Consider the following 21,491-nt stretch of genomic DNA (forward strand, 5'->3'; position numbering starts at 1 on the left):
TGTTTCTCTCAAGAGACACTGCAAGACAGGAGTTAAGTTATCAGAAGTGAAAACTGAAAAAGCTGAACTCAGAGCAGAAATGTTAGGGGCTGCCATAGCTGTCATAATGAGACATAGGCGACTTGCTGAGGGTGGTGACAATGCAGATGGTGCCAGGCAACCCGCAGTGAGGAGGCGGAGAAGAGTGTACAGGCCCAGGGTCACCTACCACGGGTTACATGAGCTGGAGATAGTAGAGCGCTATAGAGTGGACAGAGACCTCCTGCAGCAAATAGTGGAGCTGTGCAGGCCACGCCTCACACACAGAACCAACAGAGGGGAACCCATCCCAGTGGAAACCAAGGTATGTGTTGGCCTAAGAATACTAGCAACAGGTACCTTCCAGAGACCAACTCGCGATATGATGGGGATATCACAGGCATCAGCTTCCAGGGTACTGCACCAGTTCCTGGATGCCATGTCAGCACATGTCGGTGATCATGTATACTTCCCCAATGCCCGTGAGGTATTGGCCAGCAACATGCATCTCTTCCAGCAAATAGCGGAATACCCTGAGGTACTGGGTGCCATAGACTGCACGCACATACGCATCAAAGCACCAGCAGGAGAGCGGGGTAGGGCCTACATAAACCGCAAGGGCTTCCCCTCCATCAACTGCCAGGTCGTGTGTGATGCCCAGGGCATAATAATGAATGTGTGTGCCGGCTGTCCTGGGAGCTACCATGATTCCCACATCTGGCATCTGACGCAGCTGTACCAGACATTTGCCAATGGGGACATCCCACACGGACACCTAGTGGGGGATGCAGGATATGCACTGGAGCCGTGGCTGATGACACCCATCAGAAATGCACACACACCTGAACAGGAACGCCATAATGAGGCACACGCACAAACACGTAATGTAATAGAGCGTGTGTTCGGGCTGCTCAAGTCACGGTTCCGGTGTCTGGACACATCTGGTGGAGCCTTGTAGTACACACCAACTACATGTACCCAAATTGTCATGGTATGTGCTATGCTACATAATATGATCATGCGAAAACAGCTGCAGCAGGATCACCATAGGGCTGGGCCAAACAGCCCCCCACCATCGCCAAGGCCACCACAGGCACAGCGTGACTCGGAGGAGGAACAACCTGAGCCTGCCCCAGTAGGCAGAAGGAGGTGTGCCCAGTATGCCCTGGCTTTGGCAAAGAGGCAACGCATAGCACATACATTGGCTCAGTAGGAACCTTGGGAATGATACCCCTCTCCGACTCACCATATAGTAACAGGGATGCCTAATGTGACACAACCTGTTCACAAACATGTACAGGGAAGTGTAATATGTGCATCCGACAGAGGCAGCCCTGCAGCACCACCTGAGGCATGAATGCTGTGTGTCAAGTAATGTAACACCAAGTACCATATGCACACCTGAGGACCCGTCTAACATCCTACCCTCAACAAGCAGCATGCCACAACAGGACAACGAGATGATGAAGTGCAACAATTACCGAAGTAATGCAGGTAGGCAAAGGGGACGAACTGTGTGCCAGTCTGCGATGACATGCTGAGCATGACATGATGCACCACCTGCCAGGACTGGCATGCACCTATCAGTGCAGGCCGTATGGATACTGGCAAAGGCTGTTGTCATGCACAGTGTGCCCTGAATAGGAAGGCGCAAAACACAAACCTATCTGCATAGGTACCAGAAGGGATAAGAATCAGATAAGGGATAAGGTCAAACAGCAAGATGCATGCAGACTAAGCCCACCCAGTATGGAGAATGTTGATAACTGTGCTGTAACAGAATACTGAGGCAAGGCTCACAACAGCACCCTAACACCACCAGGTTACACCTCATACTGTGCTGTACATCCTCAACACTTGGAACAAGCTACAAAGGAGGCGACCATCAAGAATGACAAGGATAACCACACCCCATGTTGGTACCACCAGAAAAGCAGCATGGACTAGCCATGCTCAAGTAACAGTGGCTAAAACCGCCCACCAGTGTATAGCCTGCCACAGAGTACTGGCCCAACACCAGGAACTGCATTGCGCCCATGCTGGAATACATGAATATATCAAGTCCTCCAAACCACAGTATATTTGGTGACTGCAAATACCCAGACACATAGACTGGGAGCATTATACCAGCTGCAACAGTGTAGGACAAAAGGTCATTAAATCCACAAACCAAAAGGCCCAGGAACAACGTAGCACACCCACAAGAGGGCAAGCATACTGGATGTGATAATCAGCAACATGGAGTGCGGGATGTCAAGATGAGAAGTGTATTGCACACTGGTAACACCAGACCATATAGTAATCACACTGGATATACAAATCCTGACCACAGTCCCTGTCTGGGAAACACAGTGGAAAACATGTGCTAAGCATTATGTGCACACCTCCAAAATGATGTGGAAGCCATGAAAGGTCCGTGCAGGTGCAAAATATGGGCCACGCCTCAGAACCTGCAAGACAGCCACTCCATGAACACCGCCAGGAATGCTTGGATTATGCAGTCCCAAATTAAAACAAGACACAGTGCCTAAATCTGGCATGGTGGACACCAGCCATAACCAAAACATGCAAGAGAAAGAGGAAGCTACTACATGATAGAGCAAGCATGAACAATGGCGTAATTACTGATCAGTAGTATGGCAATATAATCTGTCCACACATGCAATCCAGTAAGGCCAGGCACAACAAGTGGAATCTGTGAACCCTGAGCCAATGTTACACCTGCCCCAAGTACACAGACAACCACCAACTCCACCCAAGAAATACAAATATATGTGAGAGATGCAACCATCCATCCAAACCGGAGGCAGAGCTCCCCCAACTCAGTACACCCAAAACAAGTCAGTAGGAGAAGGTAACCACACACACCACAAACACATACCCACATAGACCTACCACAACTGCAAACCAAACACATAAACACAGAAATACATTCCCGGAGGCAGAAATCACACACACAGCACACCAACAGAGGCCAATAAAGCAGACACCCAATGAAACAGCCTCCAAACATAGCACATGCAACACATAGCACACAAAGCTGGTGTGCCAAACAGTCACAGGCCAGAAGGAGAAACAACATGCCTGATACAGTTGTAATAGGTGACTCCATAGTCAGACACACTGCTGATCCGCACAGCAGACTGAACAAAGGAAAGGGTACAGTAAGCTGCCTGTAGGCCGCCACAATATGCCACATAACAGAAATATGAAGGTCACTCCAAAGCAAACAGAAATATGATGCAGTCATAGTCCATGCTGGTGTGAATGACCCGAGGTGTACTGCCCTAGACTACATGTAAAGAGACACAGATGAGCTATCCGATTATGTAGTCCAGGCTGGTATGACCCTCACCGTTTGCAGCAACCTACCCTTACCAAGAATAATGCCACAGTAGAAACATGGAATGATCAGTCATAGCAAGTAGCACATTTACTGGTGTCGGTCCAAGGGGATCCAATGTCTGTCAGGTTGGGATGTCATGCTTGACAAGCCATGCAGCTGCCCTTGGGATGGCCTGCACCCGTTACCCCTGGGCATCTGAATAGTGGATAAGGCCTTGGCCACCTCCACACAGCCTTTTGTAGGCAAGGCTGAACAGACTGACCCGCCACCCAAGAAAACATAAGTGGGAAGAAACATAAGGGAAATGATGACCGATGCCAGATGTGTACACCCCAATATGCATGCTCCCTAGGCCATCCCCAGAATAGAGAACATCGATGTCTGTGCAGTGACAGAAACCTGCTGCAAGGCTCCTGACAGCACACCAGCACTACCAGGTTATACCATGTACCATGTGTCATGGCCCCAAAACCTGCAACACTACATAAAAGGAGGTGAGTAACCATAGGCAGCACAGACACCCAGACGTCCAGGTAACTGACAATGCACAAGGCAGTGGAGTTCACCCACGTGCAACTAACTGTAGGCAAGACTGCTGTGCAGTCTGTAGTATGCTACAGACCGCACTCTCACACACAATAACCCCCCCCCCAACCGTCCGGAAGACACTGGACAGTAGGAATGTCCCACCAAATACCAGACAACGTACCACGAAATACCACAAAGGTGGTAAACCATTATGTATGGAAGGAGTAACCAGGGACCAAGGGACACAAGTGAACAGTAACCTGTTATGTGACACCCACATTGCCAATGTGGCTAGGAAGACTGTCTACATGTGACACTGTATTAGGAAAGGAGTCACATCTATGGCAACAGAGGCCACTGTGCCCCTATACTTTATCCCAATCACACCCATAATCCAGTACAATGCCTCATGTGGGATCTACCTTACCTGACACCTGCAGCAGTTAGGAAGACTGCAAAGGTACCTTACCAAGAGGATAAAGTGTCATACATATATGTCATATGCTGCTAGGCTGTAGACACCCCAGCTGACTCCAGTCGCAGACTGCCCACACAGAAGCATTGCATGCCTGTTGTAGGAGGCCATGCCTAACACAGGAGTAATGGACCTGCTCCACCCCAGACAACACATATCCATTGGAGCTGCGAGTGTGAGAGATGTCAACCCCAACACATAATGAAATAGGATGTGCTGGTGGGACAGATACATAATCCAGAGGCTCCACACACCCTGGACCAGACTCCCACCCCATGTTAGGCAGAGCCCCTCACTGACACTGTTCAACAGGAATCTTGCCAAGTGGATGGATGATTGTAGAGTTACAGTGGGGGTCTTCACTGTGTGATGTCCAGACAGAGGCACAGCTAAGCAAACAATACATGGCCATAATATCCAGATAGCAAGGGGTCTCAAAAGCCACACACACTCTGGCTAGCCTAACAAATGCCCAGGGTGGATAGCCTAGTATGAACCTATGAACCTATGTAGATACAAATTGTACAGGACATGAAGGATAATCCCAAGGCTTACACAACTGCTGGTAGGAGCCATCTTGTGAATTCACAGATATGGACTGAATCACACAAACACCACAAACACACACACATATTGCCAACATACATCCCGACAGGTGCAGTGCAAATCCCACCCCCATGTATGCAGAATATGTATCCCAGCAGACAGCTGGCCCCCTGACATAGCAGATGATGAGGTAACAGGCAACATCTCCAAAGCAAAACACACAGCAGCAATGGTATGAGATGGTGACCTGGGCGATGTGCAACATGGAGTCTAAGATGAATGGAATGCCACACCACACTACTGCTCAATGCCAGCCGTACCACAGAATATGTACCCAAAGAGCAGTGTACAACAACAGTGGTCCTTCTCAACAAAGGTGTTGCCTGAGTGGATACTGAACAGTACTACCCCAGAATCCTGAGAAGCCCAGATTGCACAGCTATGGAAAGGAGCAGCATGTACCACAGAAATATGGATGTCGGGGACCTACTGACACCGGACCCAACACAGTGTGGCCTCCTCAAGTGCAGATCCTGCCCCTAACCATGTTGGACTCAATTGAAACAGTCATTAAGGTCATTGATGAGGGCAATGTGCTCCACACAGTGGATCTGGACCTTGCAAAGGCGTCTATACAATACCCTACATGTTCAGTATAGATAGGCTCACCAGTGTAAATATAAACCCACATGTCAGTAGAGGGGTTGCAAACCAGACCAAGGACAGAACAGACATGGTCAGACATGCTTCAGCCATGTCAGACTACAAACCAGATATAACTGGCATCCCACAAGGCTTTGACCTGGTATCCCCCTTGTCTGGTATATATGTCCCATAGGTACAGTCAAACATGGAAGGACTGTGTCCTAACATGTTTGCAGAGGACTACAAACCGCTCACCACATATGATCCACCAGCTGACACATGCATCCCACAAAAGGGCCACATACAAACAGACAACTGGTGCCATAGCTATGTCAGCAAGCTAAGTGCAGAAATGTGTATAGTCAACCCCCGTGGATATACAGTAAGTGCCCACCAATTACCACATAGGTGTTAACCCATTATGTAGTTAACATGTAATGAGAGACCTGGGGACACAGGGTGATAGATATCCTGCACTGGACAAACATGTGCTGTAGTGTTTACAGAAACATACCATATACCCACCTAATCATGAAGGATGTCAGATCTACATAAGGGGAGGTCATTGTAGCTCTGCAGTCCTCCTGCATCAGTGGTACAATCGACTACAATAGCCCCTGTGGGATGTACCTCAGCAGACACCTCCATCAACTGTAAAGTCCCCAACAGTACCTCATCAGGAGTATCAATCAGCCTACACACATGCCATGTTCTGCATGTGTTGCTGGCATCAATAAAAATGCTGCACATAGTACAATCTGAATGGCAGTGAGCTATGCACATGACAGACCTGAACCCCAGCACTGACTTACATAGGACAGGCTGTACTGTGTGATCCATAACACAGAAGCCACCCCACCCATGAGTGAACCCTCAGCACAGGCTACCCATAGAGTCACTTATCAATCTTCCTCAATAGGAATCCTGATGGGTGGACGGGAGATGGTAGGTTTATCCTGGGTATCACTGTCATGTCACAGGTAGACAGAGGCACAGTATACCAACCATTACATTGGTCATGGCAAACTCCACTTACAATGTGTGTTGAAGGACAAACACACTCTCCAACTTGCATTAGCCATGGACTAGGGCACAACGCTAGTGTTTGCAATTGTACACCTATGTTGTGGGATACACTAACAATGTTGGGCAAGTCTGGTGTAAGTAGTGCATATCTGAACAGAATGCAACATGGTCAGATGTACACAACTGGCCCCAACCAGGCTGTTGTGCCCACGAAAAGAATGTAAAGCAGTGATAGCAGTAAAGCCCAGGTTACTGTCCACCACAGTCAAAGTACTGCCAGTACACTATACAGTACTACAGTGTTAGGTCAGTGTGAAAGGATGTTGACGACTGCATGCAAAGTATCCCATGCAAACACTGCAGGCACAGTATAATCCTGTTGTGTTCACACACAAAGCAGTTGTACAGTAACTACACAACATGACACACAACCCACAACCATGAACAGGTGATAGTTTGTGAAGTTCACACACATCCACAAATGTGGTGGTCTGCAGAGTACAACATATGGAATAATCACACTGGGCATGCTCACACACTTTGACAACATGCCATGGGAAGGCTGAACTGGGCATGCTCACACACTTAGTCCAAATCTTGGTTTAGCAGTGGGACACACATATCTGGTATTGTTATGTGTTATGCCAGGGACCAACCACATTACAGCAGTCTGCCCAGTGCACACAGTTAAATGACTACAGAGACATACGTGATATAGTGGATCCCTCCCATATGCAAACAGTTTCCACAGATGCAGAGGTTGTTCATACCAACAGGGAATGCTATGGCAATAAAGATATGCAAACAGTCTATCAGCAACAAATAATGTGCATTTGACAATTAAACATAATGGTGTAGAGGTCAACACTAGGCTGTTTGCCCTAGGGAATGACAGCTTAGCCATAGTGTGCTTGGTGTCTGCTTCCCCACAGGATGCACATTCCCCTTTCCAAACACAGATGACGTCAGCACCCTAGAAGTACAGCAGGAGAAATGAAACCCCCCAGTAATCCGAATAGCACGCTCTGCTAATGCGTCCGTCTCAAGTGTCATGACATAGTTAGATAGGGGTTCAAATCCTGCAAGTGCTCAGTGTGTGTGCGTGTGTGTCTGTCTGTGTGTGAGGTTGGCGTGTGTGTAAGTTTGTGTGAGGGAAATGTCCCTTTTGGCAAATAGGAAAAGACACTCAGGATGCACATTCCCTTTCTAAACACTGCTGATGTCAGCACCCTATAAGTAGAGCATGAGAAAGGAAAACTCCCAGTAATGCGAACAGCGCGCTCTGCTAATGCGTCCGTCTCAAGTGTCCTAACATAACTAGGTAGGGGTTTGATTCTTGTGAATGGCAAGTGTGTGTGTTTGTGTGAGGGGGGTTAGTGTGTGAGGGAAATGTCCCTTTTGGAAACTGGGTGAACAGACTACAGGATGCCCCTCCCCTTTGCTAAACACTGCTGATGTCAGCACCCTATAAGTAGAGCAGGAGAAAGGAAAGCTCCCAGTAATGCGAATAGCGCACTCTGCTAATGCGTCCATCTCAAGTGTCATAACATAACTAGGTAGGGGTTTGATTCCTGTGAATGGCAAGTGTGTGTGTTTGTGTGAGGGGGTTTAGTGTGTGAGGGAAATGTCCCTTTTGGAAACTGGGTGAACAGACTACAGGATGCCCCTCCCCTTTGCTAAACACTGCTGATGTCAGCACCCTATAAGTAGAGCAGGAGAAAGGAAAACTCCTAGTAATGCGAATAGCGCGCTCTGTTAATGCGTCCGTCTCAAGTGTCATAATATAACTAGGTAGGGGTTTGATTCCTGTGAATGGCAAGTGTGTGTGTTTGTGTGAGGGGGTTTAGTGTGTGAGGGAAATGTCCCTTTTGGAAACTGGGTGAACAGACTACAGGATGCCCCTCCCCTTTGCTAAACACTGCTGATGTCAGCACCCTATAAGTAGAGCAGGAGAAAGGAAAACTCCCAGTAATGCGAATAGCGCGCTCTGCTAATGCGTCCGTCTCAAGTGTCATAACATAACTAGGTAGGGGTTTGATTCCTGTGAATGTCAAGTGTGTGTGTTTGTGTGAGGGGGGTTAGTGTGGGAGGGAAATGTCCCTTTTGGAAACTGGGTGAACAGACTACAGGATGCCCCTCCCCTTTGCTAAACACTGCTGATGTCAGCACCCTATAAGTAGTGCAGGAGAAAGGAAAACTCCCAGTAATGCGAATAGTGCGCTCTGCTAATGCGTCCGTCTCAAGTGTCATAACATAACTAGGTAGGGGTTTGATTCCTGTGAATGACAAATGTGTGTGTCTGTCTGAGGGGGGTTAGTGTGTGAGGGACGTGTCCCTTTTGGCAAATAGGATAGGACACTACAGGATGCCCATTCCCTTTTCTAAATACTGATGATGTCAGCCCTCTATAAGTATAGCACGGGAACCGAAAACCCCCAGTAATGCAAATAGCGTGCTCAGCTAATGCGCCTGTCTCACGTGTCATAACAGTCAGATAGGGGTTTGAATCCTGCAATTGGCAAGTGTGTGTTTTTGGCTGAGGGGGGTTAGTGTGTGGGGACAATGTCCCTTTTGGTAACTAGGTAAACAGACTACAGGATGCACATTCCCCTTCTACACACTGTTCAGCAGACGGCCATGGCCCTGGCACAAGTTGTCTGTTGCTATGATGCCCCTTTGGAAGATGCCTGTGTCAGCTGGGTAGTCGATTATGGTGTCCAGTTTGCAGTCATCTGCATATTTGGACAGCCACAGTTCATCCGTGTTGGCCTGTACCTTCAATAAATATGTACCTAACAAGAGGGTCCCAGGACTGAGCCTTCTGGGACACATCCTGGAACTGTTATGGGGTCTGGCATGGCTCCAGCAATGCTAACCATGTGGGTTCTGTTCTTGAGCCACTGTGCAATCCATCTAGTGACATAGGGGCTCATATTCAAGCTGGTGAGCTTGCCTAGAATGCCCAAGTGGGGTATTGTTGCGGCGTTTGCAAGGTCCAGGTAGGCTGTGTGAACCACCTTCCCCTCGGCAATGGCCTTGGTGACTGTAGCAAAGGAATCAACCGGGTTACACCCGGTAGTGCTGGTGTGCTCTCAGTAGCCCTGAACCAGGCATCTGTTACTGCACACATATCGATGTTTCCCCTGCAAAGGAGTGTTTTGGGTGCATGCATCTGGAGGTTTAGACATCTGGCGTTGGGTAGCATTGCTCTTAGTGTCTTATCCCTTGTGATACCTATGAAGGTGGGTTTGTCATGTGAGCCCTGCCTAACATAGGCACTATGGGGGTAGCAAGAGGCTTTGCCAATATCCGATAGGCCAGGGGTGACAGGTGCAGGCTGTCCCTAGCAAAGCAGGTAGTTCAACAGGAGATGGATGTGTGAAGGTGTAGTGCCTGTGACTACTGAGCAGTAGCATTTATGACTGCTCACGTGGACACATGTCAGGCAGGTCATATGCACTGTGTCACAGTCAATGTACATGTGAACAGGTCAAACAGTGGCAACCTCTCAAGTGGGACATGGCCATACATACAGTAGGCTACACAGATGGCACTAGGGGTCCACAGAAGCCCTATAACTATGCATTGCAGGTGTGATCGGTATTCCAGGGTAATTGCAAGCAAACATGCATGCAAACAAAGGTACAGTGAACAGTGCTCCATGTAGTCCATTGTACAACAAACAAGCCGTACCAGTTCCATAAGGTAACACTGCACATATGCAGGTGCTATGCACATGTACATGGAAAAACACTGGTCAGATGGCCAGGGTCCAGTCTCAGTGCACACAAGTGTACGGAACATGCATGTACTGTCAGGATGTACGATAACTGGATATAAACCCATGTGCCCATACCTGCAGTAATACACATGTCAAATAACAGACACCGATCCTTCTCTCAGTGGTGCCATACTTAGTAGGATGTATGCTCCCTGGCCTGCCACCACAGTATCCCTGACATGTATGGGGACTCTCCCTCCCGTGACAGTTCGTTATGTGTGTTGGGGCTGTCTAGCATGGTATGAGGTGTGTGCATGCAGTGCTAGTGTGCACCTGTGTGTCCTGTACCAGTTGTGTAGTTCTGCACACATATCAACTTCCTCACACATCTGTATTGCAGAGTCTAGTGTGGCCAACATGCCACTTGCAATTTACATGTCCATCATTGTGTATTACTACATTCATTACCCATCCCTGTGCTACCTATGTATGTAGGCTGCTGTTGACATCATTACCACTAGTATGCCAACATGTGCAGATGATACACTATGGTACTTACCATGGGTGTAGACAACAGGACATGACAATCACACAAATACTGCATCAGGCATGCTGTGATATACCCACAATTAAATCAGCACACAGTACTGTTCAAAACATGATACTATTACTACACATCTATGTGGTCACCCTGTGCATCAGTAACATGTTAACCTGTACCTGCACAGTTGTTACAGACTGCAGGAGGTGGCACAGTTTCATCATATGCACAGGGTGTGAACTTGGTATGCCTGGGTCAGCCACCCATACCACCAATTGACATGTATGTGTATGTGTGTTGGTGAGGGACAGCAGTAGAAGGTGGGGCAGTGTTGATGCAGTGTGTGCGTGTATGCGGTAGCCCTAGGTGTTGTTATTTTGCATGTGTGTATGGATGCACACAGTTCCACCTCATGGCTGCCATATACTGGTGTTTGTGGACAGCCACAGACTGTACCTGCCAGGTCATACAGATCAGTGTCTCTGGCCACGGACACGGTACCTGTGCCTTGCAGGGGTGCTACGGACCGTATCCGGTACCAACCCAGACTGGGTACTGTCATCAGAAGCAGGTGTTCGCTGACTGGACACAGAGCCCTGTCGGCCCTGGCCAGAGCCACGTGCACGTGGTCTCCTGGGGCGGTCTGATGACAGCACAGACCCAGCATTGCTGGGGCTGCTGCTGGCACTACGGGGGCGGCCACGGCCCTGTTGTCGTCCACGCCGACTGCCAGCTGCTGCTGTTGCTGGCATACGGCCACATCGACGACGCAACCGCCCACCATCACCCTGGCTCATGGACATGTAGTTGTGTAGACGGTGTAATATGTCCCCACAACGTCTGTCTACGACGTCGGTGAAATCACGGATGGCGGCCGCAATGTCACGCATACCGTCGGTCATGGCTGTGCGACATGCTGTCAGCTCCCTCAGACCCTGTCTGGTGTACCGTTCCATACGTGACTGTGCCTGCATGACAGTCCGGAACATAGCTGAGGTTGTAAGTCCTCTGTGGGCACGTCTGCCAGGGGCAGTACGCCCATGGATGCTCCCACGAGAACCCCTGGACATCTGTCTGTGTGGTACCATGTCTGGGCCATGCCCATGGCTGCTGTGTGGGGAAGCATGTGCCGCAGGTACCACATTACCCTGGTCAATGCCCACTGTATGCTGTCCATCACCTAGGGACAGTGGTGACAAGGGTGTATTGGCAGGATAACTGTGCATGGATGGTGTCGACAGCTGTGTACTGTCAATTGGCTGACCAATGGCGGACCCTGGCATACCGTCCTGTGCCACTACACCAATGTCATCAGTAGCAGTACCCACGGCACCTGACTCAGTTTACCTGCTAGATAACACCAGAGCAGCAACAGAACCTGTGGGAAGTAAACAGGAAACACAGTTTACAATGTCTTCACACTGCCAGCGATGCACACATGCACACATGCACAGGTGCACACATGCACACATGCACACATGCACACATGCACAGGTGCACACATGCACACATGCACACATGCACACATGCACAGGTGCACACATGCACACATGCACACATGCACACATGCACAGGTGCACACATGCACACATGCACACATGCACACATGCACAGGTGCACACATGCACACATGCACACATGCACACATGCACACATGCACAGGTGCACACATGCACACATGCACACATGCACAGGTGCACACATGCACACATGCACACATGCACACATGCACAGGTGCACACATGCACACATGCACACATGCACACATGCACAGGTGCACAGGTGCACACATGCACACATGCACACATGCACACATGCACAGGTGCACACATGCAGACATGCACACATGCAGACATGCACACATGCACACATGCACACATGCACAGGTGCACACATGCACACATGCACACATGCACACGTGCACACATGCACACATGCACACATGCACACATGCAGACATGCACACTTGCACACTTGCACACTTGCACACTTGCACACTTGCACACATGCACACGTGCACACAGTTTCACACAATTGAACAGTACTCAGTATGCGTGATATTGACACACAGACACAGACACACCTACATGCATACAAGGGGCACCACTAAGTGTGCCAAAAGGTACTATTACTACCAACATCTTAACAGGTAAAGTAAATAGACACTCACCAGCATGGATAGGCTGCAATGCAGTGATACGGAGGGTCCTGCAGACAGGAGGAAACTAATGTTAGTGGGCACAACTGTGCCAATATTACTGAGTATGATACAGGTCAGGAGTACCACAGTCGCCTTTCAAAGGTCTGCAGCTAATATTGCGGATATCACACTTGCACATTATATACTATGGTTGCAGCTACAAACAAAGGACACACCACACACATGCATTAACTACCAGTGTACACAACAGTCAACTACACATGTGACATATTACCTGCACGTTCAGTGTCCTGCTGCTGTGGCTCCAGCCTCCATCATGACGCATGTCTGCTGCTGTTGTTGTTGCAGGTGGACTGGAACCACTACACTCAGGAGCAGTCCCTCCAGTCTGGTGAGTGGGGGATGTGTAGCCACCCCACCACCTGTGGCGACCTGTTGCCTGTGGATATCTGGCGCACGCTGGCGGACATGTCTAATCAAATCACTGCAGTGATGTCGTACCTGCTCATATGTCCTATTATGCATGCCTATATCATTTACCCGCGGACAAGGTCCTGCCACAGTGCAGCCCTCACCTGCTGATTCTGGCTGGTGCGGAAAAGAGTGTTGCATAGTCCGCACCAGGCTCTGGTGTATCTCCTCATCCTCAGCCATGGAGTAGGTTGCATGTCTCGGGTGGGCCATGTACCTGGGAATAAAGATAACATGGTATCAGCAATCTATGTTGGCAGACCTTGGCACACATAATACACATGCTACTTGACTGTCATAATACCACATATCACACATATGTGGCAGCTGTCTGTCTATTGGTGGATACACATGTAGATGGCCAGGTATCAGTGCTCGGCCAGCAACTGTTGTACAGTACCTGCCAGGCTACGTACGACATACTACTGGACACCAGCAGTCAGAACACCAATTCAGGTGAGGTGCACCTCCTCACTCTGTGTGTTTGTGTCTAGGTACTGTATGGCGTACATCGGCGACTACTGTGGGCTGACAACACCCTGCTTGCCCTGGATATACATATCCCACCTCCACCACCAGCACAGATGGCTACAGTGCACAACATTACAGATACAGGCGTTACACTTTGTAACACTGATATGGTATCCTTACAGCCCACTGGGCCAGTGTCAGAGACATCACACAATGCTGACCCCTACACAATTGCTTTCTACAGACATCTCCAAGACCGCATGGCTCATGCATTCCCATATATGTCCAGGACACTGTCCACAAAGGGACAGCATCCTGTCCGGCGAACCCCAGCCATATACTGATTGTATCACACTTGATGTAAGCTACTACGAGACAGAGCATCAGTCTCTGAAGGGAGGGTATGTCTGAGCAGCACTGGTAAGGATCTATTTCCCATCACACTGACCACATGGGCAATGTTGAGTGGGACGTCAAGCGTGATACTGCAGATGACCAGGAGGCCTACGTGACCTATTTAGCGACCTGGTCAGGAACCATCCTCTATGCCCATGGGTAGTACACTACACATATTTCACCTACACCACAGCTAGGCGACATTGTGGCGGACAGGGTCAGTGCAGGTGTCACCCTGCCCTCCCCCTGTATTAAGGCATGGTTATCCCTGCTGACCCTAACCTCAAGGTCATCACAGTTATCCAGGTGAGAGACACCCACAGGTGAGTAGACTACACGACATGGACGGGACCTGCTGGTATCCCCAGTTGCATGCTACATACCCTCTGACAGGCGCTAAACACACATATAGAGGTGCTATGTTACACTACCTGGAGTACAGGGTATGTACCTGTACACTGGAGCACAGCACCAGTGGTTCCACTCCATGCAGGAGGCACCTCACCATACCAATACAATACAACACAATACATGACATTGTAATACAATACTATACAATATGCTAATGCCCCGTGTCTACAGCAGCGTACTGTTCTGCTAACCTGACAATTGTGACACATGTGGTGTGATGGTACCTGCTGCCGTCACACAGTTACACAGGGTGACACATATGGCATATTACCTATCTGAGTGACATGCAGCAGGGGTATGTGTGACATGTACACATGGGGAGTCTCGCATCGTAACACTGTGTGGTTTGTTGCAGGGTGTGTCCTGTCTGTGAGTCTGAACCTTACCTACACATGTGCACTAAATTGCAGTGGCACAGGCGACACACAGCAGACAGGTAGGTTGTGGATGGTGGCGGTGGTACAATGCCTGTTGGACATCTGTCATGGGTGTGACCTCCATATGTGCATCTGGGGTGGTAACCTGTACGTGGGTGGCATATGTGTACTCTATGGTGTTGACAGTCACTGTGCAATGGTACTGTGTTTGGGTGCATTGTCACCATGTTGTACATGTCACTGTGTCCTTCTACATATCTGTTGCTGTCGTGTGAGGTCCATACCATGGCATACATTACGTGCTGTGGGGGGTACACCGACCTACATGTCCATGCCTGACTGACCATGTGTGCGGACACATACCATGTGCAGCTGTTCCAGGGATAGTGTGCCACTGTGACTATCATTGGGGCCACTATTGTACACATGTCTGACCCTGACCACCCCTGACACATGCAGTGGTGGGCGGACACTCATTTATATGGTGGTTACCTGTGTAGGTGATCTGGACTGTGGTATGATACTCCGGATGTGACACTGGTGTTCACTCCGTGCCTTTGTCACCAGGCACCAGTTGCAATACATCTGTACACATGTGCCTCACTCCAGCTCTGTATACATCTCTCTCACTCTCTCTCTATACATATATCTATGTATTAAGATATGTCTATTTCTATATACATGTACATATGTGTGTATACATTTGCACATATATATATATTGATGTACATATTCTGCTGTAGATGTGGGGGCACAGAGGGGTGTGGGCGACAGGGGGCAGGCTGTGTTGCAGGTCAGCATATACAATCATACCTGTAGGTGGTCAGATCAGTCTGTCTATGTATATGTATCTACATATTTCTATCTCTGCATGTGTGCATTACATAGATATGTCACTACAATATTCTATCAGCATCTGTCTATGTGGTCCTACATCTCTCTCTCTCTATGTATGTATACATATATGGATATCATATGTATATATATACATATAAGATATCTACACATACATATGTTGACATAACTACATAGCCATATGTTGGACAGGTATGTCAGCATATATGTCTACCTTACTGTATACACACACTAACATACTGCTAAACATACATAGATCTGTAATCTAATTAGTACATGGCAGTACAACCTACAATCAAACGACATATATATGTGCACATAGATGCTCACACATACAACTGTATGTACAGCCTTCACTGATAGGTGCTGTATATCCCCTGCCCATTACACATCTTCATATACATATGGATACAGCCGAATAACACATATGGAGGGTTCACAGTATGTACACCTTGATAGTATTACTTTACAGTACCTGTGTTTGTCACAGCTGTGTCTGCGAATGTCTGTCTCTGTCCTGCTGCTCCGATTCACTGTTGCAGCTTCCAGGTAGCTGTTGCTGGGGATTGCTGTCTGTCTGCTTAGTTGCAGTCTAGTTCTGGGTGTGGTTCTCCCTCTCTCTCTCTCTCTCTCTCTCTCTCTCTCTGTCTCTCTGTCTCTCTCTCTCTCAGGTGCAATGTAATTATTGCATGCGTGGACATGGAATACAGCATACTTTTGTAGGTATCTGCATATGCCCATGTGATGGCCTCTGCACCAATTGTTAGCCAGCATTTGCTAATTGCATGCAGCCTGTTGTGTACTGATTGCAGTTCTCACTGTGATTTCAGAACTGTGCTATAAAAGGTGTGTGAAATAGGCGTAGCCCTTTCAGATGTTAATGGCAGGGACCATGCTGTTATGCTGTGGACAACATTCTGTGAGTGTAAAGGTTGGTATCTCTAATTTTACTCGGTGGGTTGTGGGTTAACATTCCTCCATTCATTTCTCCAGTTTCCTGTACTGACTGTGTATGTACACTAACAACTACTACTATTGTTGATGTGTGCATGTGTGTGTGTGTGCTTTCCTTTCACCTTTGCTTGCACTCTGTTGCTACGTCTTCAATAGTTGCCCTTCACTGTCAGTACTGGTGTGCCTGCTAGGTGTCTTGACTGTTGTGTGCTGCTGTAGCTTTCCTATTTCCCATGTACATTCACACCCTGGAATGCTTGCTATATCTGCTAGGGTGTTACAGCATGCAGTGTGGTCTGGCCATGGTGTGGGCCTTGACATCTATTAGCATATGTGGGTATGCTGCTGAGCAGGCCCCAGAGGCTTTCAGGTTCACCAGTTATGTGCCTCATGGAATGGTACATATCAGTGGGGTGCACCCATTAATATGTCTGGTATGCTGCAGTTGTGACTGTGGGTTAGCATGAGCATAGGTATTACTACACATTTCTGCCATGCGAGTGGTGAATACTTTCTGGACCCCATAGTTACCATTGCATGTGTTACACCTTTCTGCCTACTGTTTGTACATTTCACATGGGGTCTGTGGGGCATCCCTGTAAGACATTCACTGTTGCTATGTCTAGGTTCTTAACTATTCAAATATGGTGGTGTTGTACCCGTCATGTGTACAGATATTTGCAGGCTGTCCACATGTCTGCCTCATAATTTGGTCATTATCTCATGCACACCTTTATCTGGCAGGTCAGTCTGGGCTCAAGTCAGGATATGGTGACAAACATTCAAGTTCCAGGCTGCATACCCTTCCAAACATCCCACAAGGTGTAGATCCTGTTACTTTCTGAACTGTCTGCATTTGTTGTAACTTCATTTGTAATGTGTCCCTGGTTTTGGGCCTTTGCTCCACATATTTTATTACTTGGTCCGGATGTGTTCCTGTAAGAGGTTGTGGGGTATGGGCAGTGATTATCCTGCTGTGAGTATGTGTGTGTCTTGCAAGGTGCTATGGTGACATTATTACCTACTAGCTTCCAACTAGCATGGCTGTTTCTGTTCACACACTACTATTATGGAAATCCACCAGTTTTGTTTGTGATTCTAAATGTCATGCTTTGTGTACTACACATCTATATTCCCTTTACATTCATTCCTACTGTTAAATGATATATTTACTTTAGCACAGTGTTTCTATGTAAGAGTCATGGCTTAGTGGTAAGTCATGCAGACTATAGTTGCCAAGGTCCTGGGTTCGGGACTCACAGTGGGATTTTATTTTTCTTTTGAACTGAGTACAGGACCTGTCAATCAAAGTGACTAAGGCACTTTTAAGCAGTTGTAACCGGGTTAGCGCTGGTTTGCGCAGAGCTCACGCATGCGCACTGGCGGTTAGCTCCGCGCACACCCGATTACAACCGCTTAAGCGTGCTTACTCTTGCACACCAGCTATTTTCTTTGAAAGAAAAGAAAGAGGGGAGACAGGAAAGTGGTGAAAAAGGGGTCACAAAGAGGGTAAGACAGTAGGGAAACAAGCTTGGGATGTGCAGGAGGGATGTAGGTAAGGCCCATAGCTGCCCATTTCTTCAGCAGGAACAGCTGTGCATATGTATGTAATTTGGTGTGACATTTGAAACCTTCCACCCTGAGAGAGGTGTCAGGACAACAATAATACCTGTTGTACAGCCAATTTGAATTGATGGGTTCCATGTCCAGTAGACATGTGTGCGGAATGGGCAGCTATGTATGGGGCGTAATATTTTTGTGGGTACAGAGTGCCCTTTTTTTTTTTTTCAGGTGAGAGTGGTATGTCAGGTGAAGGTAGTCGGTACAGCTGGGGAGGTAGGTTGGGTAGGTTAACAGACAAGACAAACAAGAGCGCATACAGGGGCGTGTATGACACGTGTGGGGGTTACACAAATGACGGGACGGAGGTTGGGATGTCCAGAGCCCATGAGCCCACAGATGGCAACAGTGGAACTGATATCCCCACCCATAGGCAGTTGCCACTGTTCCTTCACTGCCCAGGACGGGGCTGTGCTGGGGGCTGTGTAGGCGGGGCAACGGGCAAGCCCGTTAGTTGCGCCACCCGTGCCTTGAGCTGGCGTAGGGGCTCGAGGACAGAGTCCCGAATCTCCCTACGCACCACAGTCCGGACGCTACGGAGGGTGAGTGGTGGATCTCCTCCGGCCACACTTGCAGAGGGGGGGCGAGCCCTGTCCCCTGCAGCGCTTCCACCCGCAGGTGGCACAGGGCCACCGGAGGAGGGTCCAGCCTCGGCACTAGTGCCAGGTGCACTCGCCAGCCGAGGTGGGAGAGGTGGGTCCGCCGGAACCCGCCTTCCCTGTCGTTCTATGTTTTGCATTATGTCATAACAGTTTGGGTTAGTGACATATAAAAACCATTCACAGTTAGTTTTAACAGCATGCATTAGTATTCCCATTAACCACACACCCAGTTATTCACACCATTAAACAGCGTGCATAGCACATGCATAATTTCAACAGTAATACACAGTCCAACAACATGCAGGGTTGGTTGATGGCAACAGGCCATCAGGTGTGGATGTATGAACGGGGCGGATGCATCAACAGACATGCAAATATATATGACCCAACAGGACAGATGTCCAGGGGTGGTAATTGTGATTGCACATACCATTTTCCGTGGAATGGGTTATAGATGGTTAGAGGGTGGGGTAAATCAGACATATTATTAACACCTTCGAATACAACCACATATGCTGTACATTTATAATAGCTACAGTTATATACACACTACTGTTCTGACTACAGTGTCCTATTTGTTAACTACTTAACCTTGCAGATGGGACTGTTACTGCAACATAAGTCTACATTTTATTGCTGTTCATACACAAGTCATATCGGAATTTGTGCAGATACATCTCCTGTTAACTGTTCTTTCTATAACTGTAGACAGGTGTGGATGTTTGGGATATCAGACAGTCATCCTATCTGCATATTTCAGACTGGGAGCAGCATATCCAGATTTTGGTGTACACATTCCACATGCAGCAACACTTTGAACAGATGTTTCTGTTTGGTTTTGGGTCTCACATGCATTTAATTATGTCCTGACTGCAGTATACTTTATTCAGGGGTTATTACTACTGTAGTGCTGTATTCCTGACACTTTCTCACACTCTCTCACTTGCTTTCATGTTACTATTCAGACTGGTACTTCTAGGCTTTGTTGACATGTTTTAACAGAAATTATTGCAGTTATTTCCAGCACTCTCACATCTGTCATGTTTCAGTATTTCCACATGTATTCATCTCACACAGGTGGATTCATCCTCTTCTGCAGCTATACTTTACCTGCTGCTGCTGTTTGTGTACTATTTTCTTACAGGCAGGGCAGTTTTATTTACAAATATGTGTTGGACAGTCTCATGATTAGTTTCATCTTACAGGCTGGGAACTGTTGTAATCAGGCAATACTTGCATAAACTTTCACACTCTGTGAGTTGCAGATTTAATTCCTTCCTGGCTACACTGCACTCTTATGCTAACTGTCATACATTTATACATCTTTACAGTTACTAGTTGTGGATTACTGACCTGCCTGGTGGCGCAACCGCACCAGCCTATCAGCATAGGCTCTGCGGTTCGCAGAACGGACACCTGCAGCTGTAATATAAATGAAGTAATATTGGAATACACATCTCCATGATTTCAGGTAGTTTAACTTTCTACAAACATAATTAATTTATACTTACTCAGTGGTGGGGCGTTGGGTGATTGCCGGGCCTCCTGGATCCAACAGTTCAGTTGGTCCTGCTTACGTCTCTTCAGGTCCGCATGGTGGTGACGGACCTGCTCACCTGTCCTAGGAATTCCTGTGGCACTGGTGAGTTCATGAGCCAACTGGTCCCACGCCTCAGCCTTGTACGCTCCCCAAAGGACCTGGCCCTGCATGAGTTGGGCCTCATGGTTATGGACTAGGAGCCAGGCCATGTACCTGGACTCCTCAACACCCCACCTCTGCGCTGACTACCCTCACCTACACCTGACATTCTAACTGCAGGTCTGTTCTACAATCGTTTATGCTGTGTATTCCGCCTATGGGGCTTATATAGTCCGTTTTCCGCACATATCTGTGATTGGCCAGTTTGGAATTGTATCAACTTCAGTAAACCTGCATTGTCATGCTGTGGTTTGTATTCATTCCTATATATGAGCTGATATTGCATTTCTATGACCTGCTGTCATGGCTTAGTGGTTCTGTACCTTGACTTTGGTGTATAGTATCCTGGGTTGAACCTGGCCACTGCTTTTTATTTTTCAGGACTGTCTAGACATGTTGAGGGGTGTGTCTGTGTAAAGGCATTTTGGATACGGCTTGCTCACCGTTGCCCGTCGGTTAGCTCGTTTGCGGTGCGCAGCTCGCGCAAGCGGGTACTGGTTTAACACTCATTTGGCTATTGGCACGCATATGCCGCCTAGCGCAATTAGGGGCACATATATTTAGCGTGGTAAACCAGTGCTCGGCTACAGGCACTCATTTTGCACCAGTTAAACCTATGCTTATCTAC

Source organism: Protopterus annectens, chromosome 2.part1 (assembly GCF_019279795.1).
Source record: "Protopterus annectens isolate FY-2018-M chromosome 2.part1, PAN1.0, whole genome shotgun sequence".
Lineage (NCBI taxonomy): Eukaryota > Metazoa > Chordata > Ceratodontiformes > Protopteridae > Protopterus > Protopterus annectens.